Source organism: Equus caballus, chromosome 12 (assembly GCF_041296265.1).
Source record: "Equus caballus isolate H_3958 breed thoroughbred chromosome 12, TB-T2T, whole genome shotgun sequence".
NCBI classification, from domain to species: Eukaryota; Metazoa; Chordata; class Mammalia; order Perissodactyla; family Equidae; genus Equus; species Equus caballus.
The window spans coordinates 36,683,534-36,697,620 of record NC_091695.1 but is presented as its reverse complement, the minus strand read 5'-3'; positions in this window follow the sequence as shown (position 1 = coordinate 36,697,620).

Below are 14,087 nucleotides of genomic sequence, written 5' to 3'. Positions count from 1 at the left end.
TATTCCATTGTGAGTATATACCACCTTTTGTTCATCCATTCATGTGTTCATGGACACTTGACACATTTTGGCTACTGTGAATAACGCTGCTGAGAACATTGGTGTACAAAAATCTGTTCAAATCAGCACCAGTATACCATTCCAAGAAATCAAGCCTCTCTACTCCCTTAATCTCTTGCCTGGTTTTCAATAGTACAGCATCTGGTGTCAAATCGTCTAGGTTCTAAATCCTTATCTGCCATTAACCAACGGTATGATCTTGAGCAACTTGTTGAAGCTTTCTGCTTCCATTTCTTTATCTATAAAAAAAATTAGGATACAACTATTGACTGTTGCGAGAAGTAAATGTGCCTGGCACATAGTAAACTCTCCATAAATGTTCGCAATAATCATGAATACTAATGTTCTTCCAGTTTTTCAAGACCTCCTTGATGCCTCCCGTTCCCCTACCTAAGCCCTCTTTCGGCTTTACTCCTTGCCCAGTCCAACCAAGATCTATAATCTGTCTCTTCTATTAGTCTTTTGCCAATATTGTCACCATCCTTGGCTCGTTGACATTATGCCAACCCTATTAACTTCTAAATATCCAACATCTCTATATCAAGGTTGAACATGAATGAAGAAGTTCACAAAATTCTGCTGATTGGTGCCACATTAGACATAGAGTAGCATTATCAACCCTTGCACTGTCCCCACTCCTCTGAGTCAGCTCCTCCTTCTGTTTCCAACAAAGACTAGTGCAAATTTCCCTGGTCTCTTCAAGTCCTCTCTTCTACAACCTCCTACTTCACTGATAGTAGATGACTCAGCCTCCAACTTTACAGACAAAATGACAGAAGATTCCTGGAGGCAACTCATTGTCATTCTCACTAGCTATGGACCTATAACATTCTCTGCCTAGCCGTATATCCATAACACATTCCCTTATGCCTCTGTGGACATGTCCCTTCTCCTCTGCAAAGCTGGTGGTCTCAGTGCCTCCTGCTTCCTCTGGGACTTGCTCCACAAGTTATTCCCTTATCTCTAATATCCGCATCTGCACCCCTGTCTACAGCAATTTTATTTTCCATGTTTAAAAGCAACCTCCCTCAACCTTACATCATCCTCTGATGCCTCCCTGTCTCCTTCCCACTAGAACCATTTCCTATACTTTCTTTAGCACAGCCACGTGGTTTCCATCTTACTCCCTCAGAGCATTCTAATGAGGTCACCAATGACTCCCAAATTACTGAATCCAATAGCTACTTTTGACTTGATCTCTATCGCATTTGAGGCTGCTGGCTACTCCCTTTTCCTTGAAATTCCTCATCCATGGCCTCTGTGATACAATTCTACCCAGATTCCCTTCCTACCTCTCTGGACACTCTGTTTCCATCACTTTCAGAGACTGTTCTTCCTCTTGGTGATTCACAAAAGGAAAGTTTTATTGATTATTCTAGGCCAGCCACCCAGATCCACTCTCCACCCTGCTCAGCCCGTGGGAGGCTGGTCACTTAGGACTGCATCAGCCGGACTCCCTCACTCTGTGGCTTCTGGTTGGATTTGGCCAATGAGAGGTACTTGCAGGAGAATAAAGGGTAGCATAAAGAGAGGTAGGGTATTTACTACACACACATACACACACTCACAAACACACAACCACTACCCATTCTCCCTCTACCACCATGATTCTGCAACCACACTTCTGGTTTTGTGGCCCATCCTCTATGGCTCCAGGTTTTGCTGGCTCCAGTAACAACAAGGTTCCTTCATCTTGTCACTTCAGGCCCAAGGGTGGAAACAGCTTCTGCCACTGCTAGTCCCTGAGTGCCTCACCATCCCTTATAGGTGCCCTTAATTCTGCCATCTGCTCTGTAAATGGTCCCAACATTAAATGTGAAGTCCTGTCCACAAGGACTAGCATGGAGAAGTTTTAATAGATGATTGTTGAACACATCCAGAGAAAGAATCTTGAATTTTGATTTATTTTAGAATCTCTTCATCCAGTTTTCTTTCCACTGCAAGGATCAGTAGGAAAGGATTTCAGGGCAAGTTTACATGGTAGCCAAAACTACACATCCCAACTACATGCACACACCACACCACATCTACCCCAGAAATGGAAACTGACATTCCAATGATTAAGAACTTCACGTGCCACAGTAAGGGGGAGAAATACTTTGCACCCAGAGTTAAACCAAAACTAATGGGATCCCCCTGACTGGTTTTGGACCTCAAAAAGAATATAGTTTTGCTTATTTTTGCTGTGCTGATATCTGAAAGTATGTCATGACCTTTGCAAATATGATAACCATGTAAGGATGTTGTTGTTTTACACCATAAACAGAATAATTTTACCTTAATATCCTTGCTAATTTGTAGTTTTGTCCTCTGAATATTTGTTGTGTTTGTGTCCAGCAAGCCAATCCTTTTAAAGTCTGAGTCCCTGCATGCTTTGCAAGTCAAATATTTCTTTCCTTTCCTAAATGCTTCTGCCACTGTATTGTCATCTGTTTGCCACAGCCTTATGTGGGGTAGGAGACTTGGAAGATGGGTGACATCTTAGTAGGAAGATTCCCATCCAGAAGTTTCCAAAAGTATTGTTCTTTGAGAATCTTAATTCCTTTTCCGGGAGCAACATCAGGAGCACACATCTGCCCACCTCTCTCTTTATGCAGGGTGAGTGAAGATTCTCAGCACACCCTCTACCCCAAATATTTGACCTCCTTGAATTAAACACTCAGGGGACAAGTCAGGCTCAAGGAAGAGAACTATTATCTATAACCGGAGATCTCACCGCCCCTCTAATGATATGTTTGCCTCTGTGTTCACTTGGTAATTTCTGTCTCATCCATGGACTCCAAGCTCCATGAGGGCAGGGACCAATGGGGTTCCATTCTTCACTAATGTCCAGGATGTAGCAGAGTGCTGGGCTCTATGTAACTCTGTATTGACGTGAACATTGGAGATTTACTGAGGCTCTATCAATGCCAGTGGCTGATATTCCGTACTTTTCAAGTGGAAGTCAGCTGTGTTTTAGTTGTCTGATACCAGAGGGGAATACACTTTCCTGAAAGAAAGCCAGCAATTGTTGGGATTTTCTTTTTTTTTTTTTTGTTTCAGTTAGGAAGATTGACCCTTAGCTATCAGATGTTGCCAATCTTCCTCTTTTTGCTTGAGGAAGATTGTTGCTGAGGTAACATCTGTGCCAATCTTCCTCTATTTTATGTGGGATGCCGCCACAGCATGGCTTGAGGAGCAGTGCTGGGTCCATGCTCAGAATCCGAACCTGCAAACCCCAGGTCAGCAAAGTGGAGCACACCCACTTAACCACTATGCCACTGCCCAGCCTCGAAAGTCAGCAATTTTCAAGAAGAGTTTTTAAATGCTATTGCGTTGAATCAGTACTCTCACCTTGAAGGTGTTATCCTAAGGAAAGAATCTGGACTACGAGGCCAAATATATAAAGACATGCCCAATATGTATGCTTCAATGAGTGTTTAAAAAGGAAACAAGGCAAATGCTTGACAAAGGGCAACATTCTAGCCACTTGAGGAATATTCATGTGATGTATTATTATATTGCCATTAAAATTGTTATACTTGAGGTTCAATAAAGTAAGAAAGTGCTTATAGTATAATGTTAAATGAAGAAAATGAAGAGACAAAGTTGCATACATAACATGATACCGGTCATGTGACCAGCATAAAAGGAAACAATAAACTCTTAATGTTGTTTTTAAGAGAAATGGGAGATTACTATTTTCCTCATGGTTTTCTGCACTTTCGAGTTTTCTGTAAAGAACATGTGCTTATTTTTTAAATTATAAAACTGTTTTTTATTTTTAAAATTCCTGTTTGAGAGACAAGGAGACTGAAGTTCCATAACACACCCCTAGTTATACAACCAGTAATTGATGGAACCAGGATTAATGCCTAGATAAGGACACAAAATCTGTGCACTCGTCAATGACACAGTCCAAGATTGTGCTAAATCTACGTATTTATGTATGTATGTGTTTGTTCATTTCCAGATATATTGCACTCTTGATTGGGCTGAGTGTATTATGTATTTACTCTTCCAGCCTTCCTTCCCTCCTTCCTTCTTCTCTCTTTTTTTTCTTTACCCTCGTCTCTTCTTAGAGTCAACCTTTTAGATTTGGCTTATCGTTCTAGACCATTGAGATTTTATGGAGAATTCCACTTCTTTGCTCTAACAAATAATCAATTTCTCCCCACCATCATCTACAAATTTAATGAACATTTTCCACAAAGCTCTAGCTGGGTGTAAGACCATAGTTCCTGGAAGCCACATCCCTCAGCATACTACCTTCAACATCTCTCAAATTTTCTTTAGAGTATCTATTAGTTTTCAAATAAATTTAAAAATAAAAGGCTGTGTGGAACATCTCCAGAACACTTAAAAACTACAAGGAATTCCATTTCAATAAACAATCACATTGTTTATTTAAGACATGTTCAGCATTCCTTAGATAATGAGTCATCTGCAATTTCAAGGAAGTCCCCACACCCTGCACCGAGACACACAAATTTTGGGGAGCAGAACACACATATATGCCATCCTACTTGACCATAAGAGGCACATAATTCATGTTTCTCTTTTTGCCTTAGCTTCTAGGAAGCCCAAAACTAAGGTTTATATTCAAGTGCTTAGCATTCCTCAGCCCCAGGATCTCTGTTGCTATTTAATTTTTGCCTTTCATACTGTGCAAGTTGATTTTGATCTCACTGTAGCTAGGGTCTTATTGTAAGGCACTTTATTTTTAGGAGCATTCAAAGCATCATAAATATATTATACAAATAAAAAATTATTCTTGCCTTTTGTGTCCTCAGTCAAGGCCTTGATGAGTTAATGAGAAATCTCTCCACTCTCTATTCCCACGTTAGCTCCTCCTCTAGGGTCTTCTCGATGGGATAAACATGACAATGCTGTGAGCTTGATTGTAGCTAAATGCTCTCTTCCATTTCTGCTTTATTCTCCCTCTGCTGCTGCACAATTCCTTACTTCTTGAAGGTTGAATGGGGAAACTCCATGTCTCTTCTTACCCAAGAAATATAAACCCTCAGCCACGTTGCATCCTCTTTGATGAGTCTCTTTGGTGGTACGAGTACTGTGTTCAAACACTTGGAGAACATTCACAGGGAGCATTTCCTTTCCCATAAAGATCTTTGCATATTCTTCTACCTCCTTCATTCACAAGGTATAATTAAGAGAGCTGTTTATGTATTCACTTGTTTGACAAGTATTTATTAAGCATCTACTATCAACTAGGCATTGGGTGTATAACTTGGAAACTGAGTAGATTACACTGTGTTTTCTGGGTGTCTCAGCAAAGCATCTACTTCTCCTACAAGGAGGGTGGACAGCTCTTTCTCACTACTCTCAGGCAACCTAGGAAATTGGTCACATTTCTAGGGAGAGACATACTTATCCTTCTCTCACTTTCAGCAGTAGAGTGCCTGTTTTGGAGACTCATTGGTTGTTAGTGTATTTGGCATAAATTGTCACTTCACTGGCTCTGGGAGGTTAAAGTATTGTTCCACTTCATTTGTGACTCTACCCCAGGAAGCCCCTCAGAGGATCAGGAAATCCCAAGGTCAGTAGTGCTCATTGGTCCCTTCCCCAGCATCTAGACCACACAACATTCCATCAACCTAGTCTTCCCCTTACCTCCCTTACATTCTGCCTAGAGAGGCTGGCAACCACATCCTTCCTGGAGGCTGACTGAAGCACAAGCTGGCATCCTCTTCTTAATATCTTGGGAAGTATGGAGAACGAATCTCTGAGAAACCACCCAGCACTGAGGGAAGGACACATCTAGATACTGTTAGCCTTTCCCTTCCATCTCTTCTCAAGGGAAGAACGTGGGACTTTGGGACTTGCAGAGACGGAATTCTGGCTTCTCTCTCAACTCTCACTCTTTCTCACCTCATTTCTGGTGAATTCCCTGCCTACTTTGGTTCAATAACGCCCCAAGAGGCTAAGTTAGCTTTTATCTTGACCATCCCCTGTAGGTTGATGTTTGAACACAAACAGGAATTGTTTGGGGACGTAATATTCTAAACTAGTTTAATTGCTACTAGACTTCGCTCTATTTTAATTGTTGCTTAAATTTTTACTCTCCAAGTTGGAGGGAGCTTAGCAAGATATATGGTTTTAATTTATCCAAGAAGACGTTAATTTCGTGCCCCTAGACAAGTTCTAAGAATCCTTCAAAACTCAGTGAAGTGTCACCTGTTAAATGAAGCCACATTCTGATACACACGCCTCCCCCAACTTTCTTCCAAAAAGGAAAATTCACATCCTGCTTCATGTTCTTGGTGGCTTTGTGCCCACCCCAATTATAGCACTTATCACTCTGTATTGTGTTCATTATATTACTTGTTATTCCACCCCTACTAGAATAGGTCCTCAATGGGAACAACAGTTAACTAGGTATTGCGTTACATTGCCTAGCATGGCGCTAAGCACCTAACAGATGCCTGGTATTCATTGATTGTAGAATGTCATAGTGCTGGGTGTTCCTTTATTTAGTCACCAAATCTTGTTCAAGACTCTACCACACTCCCTATAAATGAAGTGTTTGATACCATTGCTTGACAATGAACCCAGCCAAGGCTATTATAAAATGTAGGAAAAAGATGTTCCAAACTTTAGTCATTAATGAACAACCGTCACAATTTATGTTTCATCTGAGTTACTGGTATCATATACTTAACGGTTTTCATGACTTCAATTCAACTCACTCCGTTTTTGTTACATAACAACGTGTCTTCTACCAGCTATATTTTTTTTTTATCTCTCACTTTTAAGTAAATACAAAAAATGTTTAAATGCTCTTTCATCACCTAAAATTTTCACTTCAAGAACCAGTATCTCTGAAAGCTCTGGAAAGTTATTGAAATGAAGGCCTACAGGTGTGTGTGCGTGTGTGTGTGCTCACGCGTGTGAGAGAGAGGGAGGGAGGGAGGGAAGGAGGGAGAGAACTTGACATAGTTTGTCAAAGCAATCTTGAAAGAAAAATGCAAAACAGTTCCTGAAGAAACACTCACCAGCCATTTGAGAGTCTAACTGCGTCTACTGAGCTGGAAGATCTTTCAGAAAGGATAAGTGGTCAAGTGTCCACTCAAAGAATACCACCCTGCTCTAGAGTAGAAGCTGCAAGCTGCTGGCTCACATGCTACAAACAGGCTCTGGATGGCTTTTCAGATGGCTTGTGATCAGGGGTTTGGTTATATTGCCTAAAGCTTCAGAACGCAATGCAGCAGTCTGGCTGCCAAGCTTAAGTTGGAATTCAATTTGCTGGGAGTCTAGACCCTTTCCACTGCAGCCAGAGCCACAGCTGTCTCTGAGTGACACTGCAGGCAATTTGGCAGTACTTTATTAATTCCAACCACACGAAATATTTTTTTCTTGCTTCTTTCCTTTTATAAGTTTTGAAAATAATGACCCTCATTTTCTAAGATGACTGGGTTTTTAAAAATTATTTTATTGAGGTCATATTGGTTTATAACACGTTGTCATTTCAGATTTACATTATTATGTATCAGTCTCTGTATAGACTGTATCACGCTCACCCCCCATAGTCTAGTGTTTATCCATCACCACACATATGCACCCCTTTACCCTTTTGACCACACCCCAACCTCCTTCCCCTCTATTAACAACTAATCAGTTCTCCTTATCCGTGTGTCTATCTTCCAAGTATGAGTGAAATCATAGGTTGTTTGTCTTTCTCTCTCAGGCTTATTTCACTTAACATCATACCTTCAAGGGCCATCCATGTTTTTGCAAATGGGACAACGTTGTCTTTTTTATGGCTGAGTAGAATTCCATTGTGTATATATACAATTTCCTCTTTATCCGTTCACCCACTGATGGGCACTTGGGTTGCTTCCACCTCTTAGCTGTTGAGAATAATGTTGCAATGAATATATGGGTGCATAAATCTCTTTGTATTGTTGATTACTTGTTCTTTGGATAAATACTCAGTAGTCAAATAGCTGGATCATAAGGTATTTCTAATTTCAATTTTTTGAGAAATCTCCATACTCTTTTCTATGGTGGCTGTGCCAGATTGCATTGCCACCAGCAGTGTATGAGGGTTCCCTTTTCTCCATCTCCTCTCCAACACTTATTTCTTATCTTGTTAATTACAGTGATTCTGACAGTGATATCTCATTGTAGTTTTGATTTACATTTCTCTAATTAGTGATGTTGAACATCTTTTCATGTACCTGTTGGCCACGTGTATATTTTCTTTAGAAAAATGTCTATTCATGTCCTCTGCCCGTTTTTTGATTGAGTTGTTTGGTTTTTTATTGTTGAGTTGTATGTGTTCTTTATATATTTTGGAAATTAACCCCTCGTCAGATATATGATTTGCAAATGTTTTCTCCCAGTTAGTGGGCTGTCTTTTCATTTTGTTCATGGTTGCCTTCACCTTGAAGAAGCTTTTTAGTTTGATGTAGTCCCATTTGTTAATTTTTTCTTTTATTCCCCTTGCCTGAGTAGACATGGTATTTGAAAAGATACTGCTATGATCAATGGCAAAGAGTGTACTGCCTATATTTTCTTCTAGGAGTTTTATGGTTTCAGGCCTTACATTCACGTCTTTAATCCATTTTGAATTAATTTTTCTGTATGGTACAAGATAATGATCTACTTTCGTTCTTTTGCGTGTGGCTGTCCAGTTTTCCCCACCCCATTTATTGAAGAAACTTTCATTTCTCTATTTTATGTTCTTAGCTCCTTCGCCAAAGTTAGCTGTCCATAGATAGGTGGTTTTAGTTCTGGGCTGTCAATTTTGTGTGTATGTTTTTGTGCCAGTACCATGCTGTTTTGATTACTGTAGCTTTGTATATATTTTGAATTGAGGCATTGTGATGCCTACAGGATTGCTTTGGCTATTCGGGGTCTTCTGTTGTTTCATATAAATTTTAGGATTCTTTGTTCTGTTTCCATGAAGAATGTCATTGGCATTCTGATTGGGATTGCATTGATCTGTAGATTGCTTTTGGTAGTATGGACATTTCAATTATGTTTATACTTCCAATCCATGAACATGGAATAGCTTTCCATTTCTTTATGTCTTCTTCGATTTCTTTCAATAGTGTCTCATAGTTTTCAGTGTATAGATTGTTCACCTCCTTGGGTAAATTTATTACTAGATATTTTATTCTTTTCATTGCAATTATAAATGTGATTGTTTTCTTGACTACTCTTTCTGCTAGTTCAGTATTAGTGTCTAGAAATACAACTGATTTTAAAAGTTGATTTGCAACTTATAAAACTTACTGCAAGTTTGATGTAGTTGTTGATTATTTCTAATAGTTTTCTGGTAGATTTTTTAGGGTTTTCTATATTTAGGATCATCTTGTACACAAGCAGTTTCACTTGTTCCTTTCCAGTGTGGATACGTTTTATTTCTTTCTCTTGCTAATTGCTCTGGCCAACACCTCCAGTAGTATCTTGAGTAGGAGTGGTAGGAGTTGGTACCCTTATCTTGTTCCTGTTCTCAGAGGGATGGCTTTCATTCTTTCACCATTAAGTACAATGTTGGCTTTGGGTTTGTCATATATGGCCTTTATTATGTTGAGGTACTTTCCTTCTATACCCATATTAGTGAGAGTTTTTAATCATACATGGATGTTGGATCCTGTCAAATGCTTTCTCTGCATCTATTGAGATGATTGTATGATTTTTATTCCTCTTTTTGTTAATGTGGTTTATCACACTGATTTGCAGATTTTGAACCATCGCTGCATCCTTTGTATAAATCCCACCTGATCGTGTGAGGATTTTTGCATCTATGTTCATCAGCAATATTGGCCTCTAGTTTTCCTTCTTTGTCTTGTCCTTCTCTTGATTTGTTATCAAGGTAACGTTGGCCTCATAGAACAAGTTAGGAAGCATTCTGTCTTCTTCAATTTTTTGGAATAGCATGAGAAAGATAGGTATTAAATCTTCTTTGAATGTTTGATAGAATTCTCCAGAGAAGCCATCTTCTCCAGGACCTTTGTTTTGGGGGAAGATTTTGATTACTGTTTCAATCTCCTTACTTGTGATTAGCCTGTTCAGATTCTAGATTTCTTCTTGATTCAGTTTTGGGATGTTGTATTAGTCAGAATTTATCCATTTCTTCTAGGTTATCCAGTTTTTTGCCATATAGTTTTCATAGTATTCTTTTATAATCCTTTGTGCTTCTATGGTATCTGTTGTAATTTCTCCTTTTTCATTTCTAATTTTATTTATTTGAGACTTCTCTCTTTTTGTCTTAGTGAGTCTGGCTAAGGGTTTGTCAATTTTGTTTATCTTCTCAAAGAACCAGCTCTTTGTTTCGCTGATGCTTTCCACTGTCTTTTTTGTTTCAGTTTCATTTGTTTCTGCTCTAATTATTATTTCCATCCTTCTGCTGACTTTGGGCTTTGTTTGTTCTTCTTCTTCTAGTTCTGTTAGGCATGGTTTAAGATTACTTATTTGACATTTTTCTTTTTTTGTTGAGGTAGGCCCATATTGCTATAAACGTCTCTGTTAGTACCACTTTTGCTGCATCCCACAAGAGTTGGTGTGTTGTGTTTTCATTTTCATTTCTCTCAAGGCATTTTTTTATTTCTCCTTTGATTTATTCATTGATCCAATGGTTGTTCAGTAGCATGTTGTTTAATCTCCACATATTTGTGAATTTCCCAGCCTTTTTCTTGTAGGTGATTTCTAGTTTCATAGCATTATGGTCAGAAAAGATACTTGATATGATTTCAATCTTCTTAAATTTATTCAGGCTTGCCTTGTTTCCCAATATATGTTCTATCTTTGAGAATGTTCCGTATGCACTTGAGAAGAAGGTGTATTCTTCTCTTTTTTGGTGGAATGTTCTATATATATCTATTAAGTCCATCTGGTATAGTATTTAATTTAAGGCCACACTTTCCTTGTTGACTTTCTGTCTGGATGGTCTGTCCATCGATGTAATTGGGGTATTGAGGTTCCCTACTATTATTGTGTTGCTGTCAATTTCTCTCTTTAGGTCTGTTAATAGTTGCTTTATGTACTTTGCTGCTCCTGTCTTAGGTGCATATATATTCATAAGTGTTATGTCCTCTTGGTGGAATGTCCCTTTTATCATTATATACTGCCCTTCTTTGCCTCTCATTGTCTTTTTTATCTTGAAGTCTGCTTTGTCTGATATAAGTAAGGCAACACCTCTTTTCTTTTGCTTGCCATTTGCTTCTATCCCTTCACTCTGAGCCTATGTTTGTCTTTAGATCTGAGATATGTTTCCTGGAGGCTGCATATTGTTACATCTTGTTTTCTAATCCAGCCAGCCACTCTATGTGTTTTGACTGAAGAATTTAATCCACTTACATTTAGAGTGATTATTGATATATGAGAGCTTAGTACTGCCATTTTACCTCTTATTTTCTGGTTGTTCTATATTTCCATTGTTTCCTTTCCTTTGTATTTTGGACTGCCATTTAAGTTTGGTGGTTTTCTGTGATGGTTTTCTCAATCTTCTCTTTATTTATTATTTGTGGCTCTGCTCTGATTTTTTTGTTTTGTGGTTACCATGAGGTTTGTATAAAAGTTCTCATAGAAGAGATAGTCCATTTTCTGATAGCCTCTTATCTCCATTAGCCTAAGAAGGTTCCATCCCTTTCCTCCTCCACTTCTGAGTTATTTTTGCCACAAATTATTCTTTTTTGTGTTGTTAGTTTGTGACTAAATTGAAGTGTTTATAGTTACTTTTGATGCTTTCCTTCCCTTTAACTTTTATGTTATTATTAAGTGTTTACTAACCTATTCTGATACAGAGCTATAATTTTCTGATTCTATATGTCTATTTATCTCCTTGCTCAAGGTTATGTAAAGGTTTGCTCTTTAGTTTCAGATTAGTGGGCTCCTTTCAACATTTCTTGTAAGATAGGCCTAGTGGCAATGAACTTCCACTTTTGTTTATCTTGGAAAGATTTTGTTTCTGCGTCATGTCTGAAGGATAGTTTCACTGGATAGAGTATTCTGGGCTGAAAGTTTTTGTCTTTCAGTATTCAGCATAAATCATTTGATTCTCTCCTAGCCTGTAAGGTTCTCCTGAGAAATCTGCTGAAAGTGTGATAGGGGTTCCTTTGTAAGCTATTTTCTTCTGCCTTGCTTCCCTTAATACTTTTTCTTTATCATTGACTTTTGCCAGATTTAACATTATATGCCTCGGAGGTCTTTTTGCACTGATGTAATTAGGAGTTCTATTGACTTCACATACTGTAATTCCACTTCTTTCCTCAGATTTTGGAAGTTCTCAGCTATTATTTCTTTGAACAATCTCTCTTCTCATTTCCCTCTGGAATACCTGTAATCTTTATGTTGCTTTTCCTAATTGAGTCAGATATTTCTTGAAGAATTTCTTCATTTTTAAAAAATCTTAGTTCTCTCTTCTCCTCCACCTGAAGTATTTCCTCTAATTCACTGATTCTGTCCTCCATAACATCAGCTCTGTTTTTTATGTTTCTAGATTATTTTTTATCTCATTAGTTGTGTTCTTCACATCTAGAACTTCTGTTTGGTTTTTTGTTTTAGAGTTTCAATCTCTTTGGTGCAGTATTCCTTCTGCCCATTAATTTTATTCCTGAGCTCATTGAACTGTCTTTCTGAGTTTTCTTGTAACTCCTTGAGTTTCTTTATGGCAACCATTTTGAATTCTGTGTCATTTAGATTGTAAATTTCTGTGACTTCAGGATTGGTTTCCAGAGACTTGTCATTTTTCTTCTGCTTTCCAGTGTTACTGTTGGTTTTCATGGTGTTTGATGAATTGATCCTTTGCCAGTGCATTTGTGGTAGCATCAAGTTACAAAGATTCCATCTGCCACCACTTGGTGGAGACAGGAGCTGTTTTCACCATCTGATGGAAGGTGTGCTGGTAGGGCTGATCTGAATTTGTGCAGGCTGGCTGCATTCACTTGGTGGGTCACTCACACACATGCAGGCAGGGCTTCTGTGCTCCACCAGCAGCTCACTCTCCTGTGAGCATGACCACTGCTCTCAACAGGAGACTCGCTGAGCTGCTGTACCAGTCAGGAGGGGAGAGGAGCTTTCTTTCAGGCATGGGACAGCTCTGCACTCACAGGCAGTTTGGCTAAGCTGCTGTGTTTGGTGGGTGGGGCTCCTTCATGGCGGCTGAGCCACTGCCACTCACTGGGGAGCATTCCCACAAGTGGGGCCACCAAGGCAAAATGGGTGCTCCCAGGGGCAGGGCTATAAATCCACAACCATTTGCAGGTGGAGCTGCCCCTGCCTCCTCTTATAGTCATGCCAGATGCTGTATGAGGACCTGTGACCTAGATCACTGCCACCGGGGAGGGGGAGGGGTGTGCTTACCTAATTCCACTGCTTCCTGGGGATCTGATCCACTCACCTTCAGATGTATAGCTTCATGAATCACTCAGGTGCCCTGTTGTGCTGTGTAGCGGACCCTGCATTGGTTAATGAATGTCCATTTAGTTGTAACTTAGAGGGGAGAGACAAAGGGAACAACTCACTCCACCACAATGCTCTGCACAAAACATTTTTAACCTTTCTCTTTCTTTTTTCAAGGTCTCCATTTTTTTCTCCCAGTTCCATTTCTTTCTCTCTCTATTTCCATTTCTTTTGCCTTTCTTTCTCTCTTTTTTTCCCCTCTATACCCCTAACTATGGTTTTCTGTTTGCTGAATTTATTGTGCCTGTACCTTATAGGTACTAAATAAATATTCATTTTTAAACAGCTGCAGGGAGAAAAATCTAATGACTCTTTAGCAAGTGGCACCAGCCTTTAGTCATCTTCTGATCCTTCTTCCTGAATCTGACTCCAGGGAGTTTGGAAGAGAAAAATGATAGTATCCAAGGAGGCCATGAGGCTATTTCTATGACCAAGGCATCATTTTCTCCCAGGATGCTCTCTCCACATTCCCCACTGGTTCACTGAGTGCTTCCAGCTGATGCCAACATTCAGCTTGGTTCTCCCAAATGCAACCACAAACCACAGTGGACACAGAGGGAAGATATGTGCTGTGTCTCTATGGGCTGGGGAGGGGATCAGCAAATCTTGCTGTTAATAGA